A 10000-nucleotide genomic window follows, 5' to 3' on the forward strand; every position below is an offset into this window, starting at 1 on the left:
AACTCACACACACCTTCTAATGAGCCCCTGATTTCAGGCATTACATTATGGCCAGGTGAAGTGAGTAGCACTGATGATCTCCTGTTAGTGGGTTGGATATATTAGGCAGCAAGTGAACATGTTGTCCTCAGAGTTGATGTGTTAGAAGCAGGAAAAATGGGCAAGTGTAAGGATTTGAGTGAGTTAGACAAGGGCCAGATTGTGACGGCTAGACGACTGGGTCAGAGCATCTCCAAAACTGGAGCTCTTGTGGGGTGAAGGACCAGTGGAGAACCGGCCACAGGGTCATGAAGGACCAGTGGAAAACCGGCCACAGGGTCATGGAGGACCAGTGGAGAACCAGCCACAGAGTCATGAAGGACCAGTGGAGAACCAGCCACAGAGTCATGAAGGACCAGTGGAGAACCGGCCACAGGGTCATGGAGGAACAGTGAAGAACCAGCCACAGGGTCATGAAGGACCAGTGGAAAACCGGCCACAGGGTCATGGAGGACCAGTGAAGAACCAGCCACAGGGTCATGGAGGACCAGTGGAGAACCGGCCACAGGGTCATGAAGGACCAGTGGAGAACCAGCCACAGGGTCATGAAGGACCAGTGGAGAACCGGCCACAGGGTCATGAAGGACCAGTGGAAAACCGGCCACAGGGTCATGGAGGAACAGTGAAGAACTGGCCACAGGGTCATGAAGGACCAGTGGAGAACCAGCCACAGGGTCATGGAGGACCAGTGGAGAACCGGCCACAGGGTCATGAAGGACCAGTGGAGAACCGGCCACAGGGTCATGGAGGACCAGTGGAAAACCGGCCACAGGGTCATGGAGGAACAGTGAAGAACTGGCCACAGGGTCATGAAGGACCAGTGGAGAACCAGCCACAGGGTCATGAAGGACCAGTGGAAAACCGGCCACAGGGTCATGGAGGAACAGTGAAGAACTGGCCACAGGGTCATGAAGGACCAGTGGAGAACCAGCCACAGGGTCATGGAGGACCAGTGGAGAACCGGCCACAGGGTCATGAAGGACCAGTGGAGAACCGGCCACAGGGTCATGGAGGAACAGTGAAGAACTGGCCACAGGGTCATGAAGGACCAGTGGAGAACCGGCCACAGGGTCATGGAGGAACAGTGAAGAACTGGCCACAGGGTCATGAAGGACCAGTGGAGAACCGGCCACAGGGTCATGGAGGAACAGTGAAGAACTGGCCACAGGGTCATGAAGGACCAGTGGAGAATCGGCCACAGGGTCATGGAGGAACAGTGAAGAACTGGCCATAGGGTCATGAAGGACCAGTGGAGAACCGGCCACAGGGTCATGAAGGACCAGTGGAGAACCGGCCACAGGGTCATGGAGGACCAGTGGAGAACCGGCCACAGGGTCATGGAGGACCAGTGGAGAACCGGCCACAGGGTCATGAAGGACCAGTGGAGAACCGGCCACAGGGTCATGGAGGACCAGTGGAGAACCGGCCACAGGGTCATGAAGGACCAGTGGAGAACCGGCCACAGGGTCATGAAGGACCAGTGGAGAACCGGCCACAGGGTCATGAAGGACCAGTGGAGAACCGGCCACAGGGTCATGAAGGACCAGTGGAGAACCGGCCACAGGGTCATGAAGGACCAGTGGAGAACCGGCCACAGGGTCATGAAGGACCAGTGGAGAACCGGCCACAGGGTCATGAAGGACCAGTGGAGAACCGGCCACAGGGTCATGGGCGGCCAAGGCTCACTGATGCACGTGGGGAGCGAAGGCTGGCCCTCACCTGGAGAACACATGGCCCCAGGTGCACTATGGGAAGAAGGCGTGGCGGCGGAGGCAGTGATGCTTTGGGCAATGTTCTGCTGGGAAACCTTGGGTCCTCCATCATGTGGATGTGACTTTGACACGTCCCACCTACCTAAGCATTGTTGAGCCCATGTCCAGCCTTTCATGGAAACGGTTTTCCCTGTGGCTGTGGCTCTTTCAGCAGATAATGCGCCGCCACAAAGCACAAATGCTTCAGGAATGGTTTGAGGAGCTCAACAACGAGTTTGAGGTGTTGACTCGGCCTCCAAATTCCCCAGATCTCCATCCAGTCGAGCGTCTGTGGGACGTGCTGTAGCACACACACGTCACTGGGAAGGGTTCCTCTCGAGCTCCTCTGACGGCCGTGTATAAACACACTAACTCATGTGACGCTCTCGCAGTCTCGGGTTATTTGATGTCGTTTGTCCTTGTCAAACACTGAACACAATCTTCTCAGAGGGTCAGCGTGATTCATTCTCTTCACTTGAGAGTATTCAAATGTTTTCTGCTGTGAAATAATATTTTCTAAGCGGTTATATGTCAGCCTGTGATTTATTGCAGTAGCGGCTGAGACGACGACACACACTCAAATCTCCTATACATTCTGATCATGATCACAACCTGTGGTAATCACTTTAATGAACTCATTGTTTCTGAACACGTGATGTTAGTAAATGTGAATTGCCAAAACTGCATCACTTCCCTGTTACTATACTGTAAAGTAACTGTTGCCAAACACATAACACGCTAGAACCAGCACTGCTCCATCATAGAGTCTTTAAACCCAAACAGCTGCGGTGTGTGTCTAGTCTAAATAGAAGAAGCAGAGCGAGGAACATGATTCATTACAGACTGTAAGTCCCGAAGTCATCTGTCTGGAGAATACGTCCAGTGCGGCCGCGATCTGCTCTCTCATCAATAACCCGATCTGGTCAACCAGTGAAGCGCTGCACATTCAGCCTTCTGAAGAAACTGCTGATAATGACCACTGACCTCTGACGGAGGACACACACTTCATTTCTGTGGTCATTAAATGACTGATTAATCAACTGATTATGGCTTCGTTTTATACAGTTTGGACCCACTTTATATTAGGTGGCCTTAACTTAACTATGTACTAACATTTTAATTAATCATTTGATACAATGCACTTATTGTGTACATACATGTTTTTACATTGTACTTACATTTAAAAAAATACCTGCATGTAATTACGTCTGTAATTAATTTCTGTAGTTACATTTGTAATTACACAGTTGGCACTTCCCTTACACCTAACCCTACCCTTAAACTTACCCATACCACCACACCTGTCCCTAACCATACCCTTAAACTTACCCATACCAAAACACCTGTCCCTAACCATACCCTTAAACTTACCCATACCAAAACATCTGTCCCTAACTCTACCCTTAAACTTACCCATACCACCACACCTGTCCCTAACCCTACCCTTAAACTTACCCATACCAAAACACCTGTCCCTAACCCTACCCTTAAACTTACCCATACCACCACATCTGTCCCTAACCCTACCCTTAAACTTACCCATACCACCACACCTGTCCCTAACTCTACCCTTAAACTTACCCATACCACCACACCTGTCCATAACTCTACCCTTAAACTTACCCATACCACCACACCTGTCCCTAACCCTACCCTTAAACTTACCCACACCACCACACCTGTCCCTAACTCTACCCTTAAACTTACCCACACCACCACACCTGTCCCTAACCCTACCCTTAAACTTACCCACACCACCACACCTGTCCCTAACTCTACCCTTAAACTTACCCATACCCCCACACCTGTCCCTAACCCTACCCTTAAACTTACCCACACCACCACACCTGTCCCTAACTCTACCCTTAAACTTACCCACACCACCACACCTGTCCCTAACTCTACCCTTAAACTTACCCATACCACCACACCTGTCCCTAACTCTACCCTTAAACTTACCCATACCACCACACCTGTCCCTAACCCTACCCTTAAACTTACCCACACCACCACACCTGTCCCTAACTCTACCCTTAAACTTACCCATACCACCACACCTGTCCCTAACTCTACCGGAATCCCATCCCAAATCTCAATAGTGTTTTGCAATAAAATTTGAACACAGTAAGTACATTGTTATTATTTTTTGATGTAAGTACATAGTACTTAAGGCCACCTAATATAAAGTAGGGCCTACAGTTTTAATCATTATGGCGCGAGCACCGATGGTGTGAGGCTCTATTGGAATTGCTCAATCTATTCTTCGAAATTAATCACATTGTTGATGGTGTAAACACGCTCGAAAACTCATGAAGCTTTGCACACGCGTCAGAAGTGCTGAACATTTACACAAAGCAACTGACAAAGCAACCCTCTACAATGCGAGTAAATCATCACTCTGTGCGATTAAATAATATTTATCATTTGTAGGGCTGGGTAAAAAATATTGATTTCTCGATTTTAATCGATTCTCACTTTTATAAAACAATATGGATTCTTAAATCCCAAGAATCGATTAGTCATCCTGTTTTCAGTTAACGAATGAAATAAACATTGTAGCGCACCTCCCATCCAATAAATCACAATAATCTTTGTGCTTTATTACTATTGATATGAAACAAAGTCTCAGATTTCAAATTACATCTATTTTTTTTACAAAATTCAAAAGCATAAATACCATTTTGGCGCTGTGGCGCAAGATCGCTCTGGCTCAGCTCAAGAGAAGCAGCAGATGAACAGATCTTCTCTTCCGCCTTAATATCAGTAACAGCGTGAAATAAACATGAATGAGCTTCTGAAAGTGTGTTAAAGATACAGGACAACTTCCCGAAATCCATATCATGTCACATAGAATAGCTCAAGTGTTTCAACTGCAGAAAGATGTAAAACGGCTTGTAAACAATGTCATGTAACGTCACATTTACCTCAGAAAAACCATATCCAGTGTCCATAAACTCGTTCATAAATGGGCCGGTCTGAGTATTTCACAATCTGCTCAGTTACTGGGATTTTCACGCACAACCATTTCTAGGGTTTACAAATAATGGTGTGAAAAGGGAAAAGCATCCAGTATGCAGCGGTCCTGTGGGAGAAAATGCCTTGTTGATGCTAGAGGTCAGAGGAGAATGGGCCGACTGATTCAAGCTGATAGAAGAGCAACTTTGACTGAAATAACCACTCGTTACAACCGAGGTATGCAGCAAAGCATTTGTGAAGCCACAACACACACAACCTTGAGGCGGATGGGCTACAACAGCAGAAGACCCCACCGGGTACCACTCATCTCCACTACAAAGAGGAAAAAGAGGCGACAATTTGCACGAGCTCACCAAAATTGGACAGTTGAAGACTGGAAAAATGTTGCCTTGTCTGATGAGTCTCGATTTCTGTTGAGACATTTAGATGGTAGAGTCAGAATTTGGCGTAAACAGAATGAGAACATGGATCCATCATGCCTTGTTCTCACTGTGCAGGCTGGTGGTGGTGGTGTAATGGTGTGGGGGATGTTTTCTTGGCACACTTTAGGCCCCTTAGTGTCAATTGGGCATGGTTTAAATGCCACGGCCTACCTGAGCATTGTTTCTGCCCATGTCCATCCCTTTATGAGCACCATGTCCCCATCCTCTGATGGCTACTTCCAGCAGGATAATGCACTGTCACAAAGCTGCAATCATTTCAAACTGGTTTCTTGAACATGACAATGAGTTCACTGGACTAAAATGGCCCCACAGTCTCCAGATCTCAACCCAATAGAGCATCTTTGGGATGTGGTGGAACGGGAGCTTCGTGCCCTGGATGTGCATCCCACAAATCTCCATCAACTGCAAGATGCTCTCCTATCAATATGGCCAACATTTCTAAAGAATGCTTTCAGCACCTTGTTGAGTCAATGCCACGTAGAATTAAGGCAGTTCTGAAGGCCAAAGGGGTCAAACACAGTATTAGTGTGTGTTCCTAATAATCCTTTAGGTGAGTGTATATTGTTATTAGTAGTAGAATTAGTAGATTTACAGAAACACCAACAATATCTTAAGCACCACCACCAGTCCGAAGTTCAGTTAAATGACAAATATGCATTAATATGTGCCTTCCAACTAGTTCTAATTAATAAAGTTCTGTCAAGTTCTGTGCTTGATTATCATAATATCATAACAGTCTAATGCTGACTGATGTTAAGCGTGAACGTTCAGATATTTAAAAAGCTGTGCCATTTTACAAAGATATTGATACATTTGGTGGTGTTATATATATATATATATATATATATATATATAGTATAATATAATATAATAAAGTATACCAGTCTGGCAACTAAACAAAAAAATGTACTAGCCAAAGAAGATTCTATTGCCAAGGTGTGAGTAGAGGGTTGACAGTTCAATGTTTCACCTTGACAGAGGAAGTTGTTGTAACTCATTTTTATTTTATAATGTTAGTCAAGTTCTACTGTGCCATAAACACTCATGACTTACAGCACACACTCACACACTCACACACACTCTCACACTCTCACACTCTCACACTCTCAGTTTTAACTTTAATAATCTTTCTGCCGTTTGCCACTAATACACTAATTAATAAGAGGAATCTGTCAAAAGACGGCGTGGAGCAACATTAGCACATCAAACATGACACAATCCCACAATGCACTGCGTGTCTCCACACATGCTCATGCAGAAACTTCAGAGATCCTTCATTCCGACTGAAAACATGATGAGCTGAAACACCCAAGAATGATGAAACGTCACCGAAATCAGACGCCACAGCAACAGATCCTCTCATCAAACCAGCGGCCGTTACACACACCAGCGGGAGTTAGACGGGATCTCCGGAGATCCCCACGACACACACACACACACACACACACACACACACACAAACACACCGTCTGAAAGAAACCAGTAAACCTACAGAAGAACAACAACACTGAGCACGAGTCAACAGAAGAGATACGCATATGAGCCTGCTTCTGTAGAGCCGATTCACACACACACACACACACACACACACACACACACACACACACACACACATCATCTCTCACCAACCCTTAGAAAACACTGGGACTCTACATCTTTTTCTGTTTACAGCACGTCATTGGCACACACACACACACACACACACACAGTCTGAGATCCAGTGAGCATGAAATCAAGGCTGTGCAAACGAATCCTCATCACAGGATTACGAGTCTGACAAACCTCAGCCGAGCGAGCGCTAACACACAGCTGTGCTGCTCGGCCTTATCTGACAGCCGCGCTAACACACCGTTAAACACACACGCTGAGTTACGCCACGCTGATCCGGGTCACATTCAGCGCGCGTGCGAGAGAACTGTCAGCCGACGGGTTTGATTAAAGTCAGAGCTCGTCCCGTAACTCAAGGACACTCTGGCCCTCGATCTGAAGCCGGAGCGGAGGAGATCAAGCGGCCTACAGCAGACGGAGACACACCAGCCCAGCGGCTGATCACACTCTACAGAAGGCCAGGCTTCAGGTGTGTGTGTGTGTGAGTACACAGCGTTAATATTCAAATAACATGATCATGATCAGAGGTGGATCCGTTTCCTTCAAACATCGATTACTCCAGAACTGTCATTTGCATTTAGATCGGACACTACTCTGACCAAAAGCCTTCTCAGAAGCATCTCAACATCGAGCCTCTGCAGGAGTTCTGCACCAGTGTGTGTGTGTGTGTGTGTGTGTGTGTGTGAGTGTGTGTGTGTGTGTGTGTGCCTGTGTGTGTGTGTGTGCGTGTGTGTGTTCTTTCTTTCTTTCGCTGAACACAAATGTTGGGAACAAGAGCATTTTGACCCATCAGGCTCCACAGAAGACTCTGAATAACTCTCCTTTTAAACTCCTCCCTAACCCTTTCCCAGTGATGGGCGGCCCTGGTGTGTGTGTGTGTGTGTGTGTGTGTGTGTGTGTGTGTATGTGAGCGTGAGAGTGTGTGTGTGTGTGTGTGTGTGTGTGTGTGTGGGCGGCCCTGGAGTGTTTGGCCCCGCGCGGGTCTCTGCTCGTCCTCTGAATGAGCTCCTGTGACTCCTCCAGCTCAGTGATGCTGCTTCTCATGTCCACTGGAGTGGAGAGCAGTGAATGCCTGACATGTTGCTTTAGAGAATTAGCATATAAATGAGCTCACTCCTTATCAGCGCTATTTATGAGCCGCTGCTGTTCTTCTCCAGCATTATTTCATCTGTGAGGGACGCCGCACATCTCACACACACGTCTGGGAAACTGCGGCTGAATTGTCGGGTTAAAGGTCCAAAAGTATCTACTATACTTCTGTTGATCATCACTGCTTAGCTTTCGTCCTCATCTCAGACTCAGACAATACACATGATCACTGCTCATTTCATCTCTTGCTCAGAGAGAAGGCGAATCGCTGCGGTGAGTCGAGGACATCATACCATGAGCTTCAGTTTCACAACTAAGAGAGATCATCAGTGTTACTCACTTCACCTTCAGCGCTGGAGTTTTACAATGTGTGAGTGAGATTGGCCTGTTCTGTTGTTGGCGTGTAGGGGAGCCGCAGCTCATTTGCATTTAAAGGGACACACACAAAAACGGCACATTTTCACTCAAGCCCAAATAGGGGCAAATTTGACGAGCGATAATAAATGATCTGGGGGTATATTCATATAATCCTCATATGAGAATGACTCTGAAGACGGGAGTAATAATGATAAATTCAGCTTTGATCACAGGAATAAATGACACTTTACTATATATATATATTCACATAGAGAACAGCTGATTTAGGTTAGAAAGCGGTTAAAATTGCCTTGTGCATAATGCCAGAGAGCCCAGGCTGGAACCGACAGTCATTAACTGAGAGAGAGAGAGAGAGAGAGAGAGAGAGAGAGAGAGAGAGAGAGAGAGAGAGAGAGAGAGAGAGAGAGAGAGAGAAAGACAGAGAGAGGTATATATGGGTGGTCTGAGAATTCAAGGGTAAGATGTTTTATTTTACTCAACGCTCAGGAGGAAAGCGCGAGTCTATTTCAGGTGTAGAATCAGGTCATCTCCAGTAGAGGCAGGATGAAGTGCTTCATCTTCTGGGCAAACTCCAGATTAAGGGAGTGAAAAGATTTCATCTGTAATGAAACGGGATGAGGAAACACACAAGCTGCTGCTTCCCAAACAAGTCCAAGCGCGTCCAGGAGTTTGTGGATCAAGATCAGCTCAGTTTCCAACATTCTCGTCCAGCTTTATGAAACTCACCATCCGTGTCCAGGCTCGTTTCTACACACACACACACACACACACACACACACACACACACACACACACACACACACACACACACACACACACACACATCATCATGATGAGACAGATTTGACATGAATGAACATCAGAGAGACAGAGCAATCCCCACACAACACACGGCCTGAAGATGGTTTGGCATCCCGTGATGTCCGTCTGCAGTGAGTTCACTCTGCTTTACTGCTGACACTCCTTCTCTATAATGGCTTTCAGACAGAGATACTCGCTTTCTTCTAATGTGATTTAACCTCCATTACGTGGATTTGTATCTCAAGTAGATCCTGTAACAGCGTTGTGTTGAACAGATCTGCACAGGCTGCACATCACTGAGAACAACAATAGCACTAGATGTGTGTGTGTGGTCAGTTTTGTTTTTGTGTTGTCTCTCATTCTTTCCTGGAGTTTCTGTTTTCATATTTTAATATTCTTGCATGTTGCAGGTCTGAGTTTTATGGGTTGTTTTCCCAGCCTCTACCCGCCCACTTCCTGAGAGTTTTTCAGCTCTGAGCTGTGAACGGCCATTTCGTTTAGGAGTTATAGACATTTGTATTCATGAGCATAGAAAAACAACCCACACCTGACTTTGACTGCATCAATATTTTGGCATTTGGCCTAAAGCATGTAATCAACCCGCTATGATTTAAGTGATCCTACGATGGTTTTGTAATGTTTGATTTTGATGTTTGTTTTCTCCACTAGGTGGCGCTGGCTCAAAATTTATCAGGCTCCTTCAGGGCATCGTGCCAATGACCCATACCAAGTTTCGTAATAATACGCTAATGCCTTCATGAAATACAGCATTTTAGTACAAATCCCAAAATGGCTGTCTCCCAAAATGGCCAATGAACCACTTTTATGTTTTTTGGGCAAACCGTTCAGAAGTTATAAGCAAAAATAGCCATTTTTCGTATCTCCGGACCAGTAGGTGGCGCTGGCTCGAATTTT

The 10000-nt window shown here is 46.4% G+C and overlaps 1 protein-coding gene across 1 annotated transcript in view; it reads right to left on the minus strand.

Annotated features, from left to right (window-relative positions):
* lsamp (limbic system associated membrane protein) overlaps window positions 1-10000 on the minus strand; it is a 233211-nt gene that overhangs the window by 206731 nt on the left and 16480 nt on the right. The window lies entirely within an intron of this gene.

Source organism: Gobio gobio, assembly GCF_949357685.1.
Source record: "Gobio gobio genome assembly, chromosome: 8".
NCBI classification, from domain to species: domain Eukaryota; kingdom Metazoa; phylum Chordata; class Actinopteri; order Cypriniformes; family Gobionidae; genus Gobio; species Gobio gobio.